Below are 976 nucleotides of genomic sequence, written 5' to 3' on the forward strand. Positions count from 1 at the left end.
GTGGTAGAGGCAGCAGGGGTGATCTGGCTCTAAATAGGGCTGGAAATAGCGATGACAATGGTGGTCGATTGCGTCGTTTGTTCTGATCGCGCATGCTCTAAGGGCCGCTGGCAGACAAAGTACAGGTGCAGTCAGTGTGGGGTAGGTCTGTGCACTGTGCCATGCAGTGAGAGGTACCATGCTCTCAAGAACTATAAACTTTGTCACCTAGATACCTGATTGGGCAGATAGCTGGTCAACTGATCAAAAAATAGGCACATGCATTTTACTATGAAACAGTAATATAGTAATAATTTACTATAGTTACTAATAGTTTTATTGTTGATTTCCTCTTTTCCTGATCATTTGGAATGAGGATAAAAAGACAAAAAATAAAAATAAAAAAATGTTCAAACATCCACTCCATATATATTTTTTCCTGAATATTACTGATGAACTGATCAAAAAGTAGGCTACTGTTCACATGCGTTTTACTACTATATAGTATAGTAATATAGTAATAATTTAGTACTTTCTCCTGTTTTATTGTTGGTTTACTCTTTTCTGATCATTTGGAATGAGGATAAAAAGACAAAAAAAAAAAAACATGCAAATAAGTTTTCCTGAATATTATGAAATTTAAGATGGCCGCCCCTGATTACGTCATAATATGCCAATTAGATGAGTATATTTACACCCCACATAAACTTTCGGTCATGCCCAACATTTTTCTAATTTACAGTAGATCTCTATCTTTAAGCCCTTTCAAGCCACAAGCTTTTGAAATCTTGATGTCCAAAAAACCCTGGCGTGTTAAGCAGATTGCGTTCATATTGCAGCCTCATCTGCTTGCCTATGTAAACTATGCATCATTAATATAGAGAATATTACTGTTTAAAATATATTAAGGCACTTTAAGTGTTTTTACAACGTTTTGTCACACTGTTTAATGATTGAGATATTGCCGCGGGTGCTAAATATGGATTGCAAATGGCCA

Source organism: Sinocyclocheilus rhinocerous, unplaced genomic scaffold (assembly GCF_001515625.1).
Source record: "Sinocyclocheilus rhinocerous isolate Xijiao unplaced genomic scaffold, SAMN03320098_v1.1 scaffold10097, whole genome shotgun sequence".
Taxonomy (NCBI): domain Eukaryota; kingdom Metazoa; phylum Chordata; class Actinopteri; order Cypriniformes; family Cyprinidae; genus Sinocyclocheilus; species Sinocyclocheilus rhinocerous.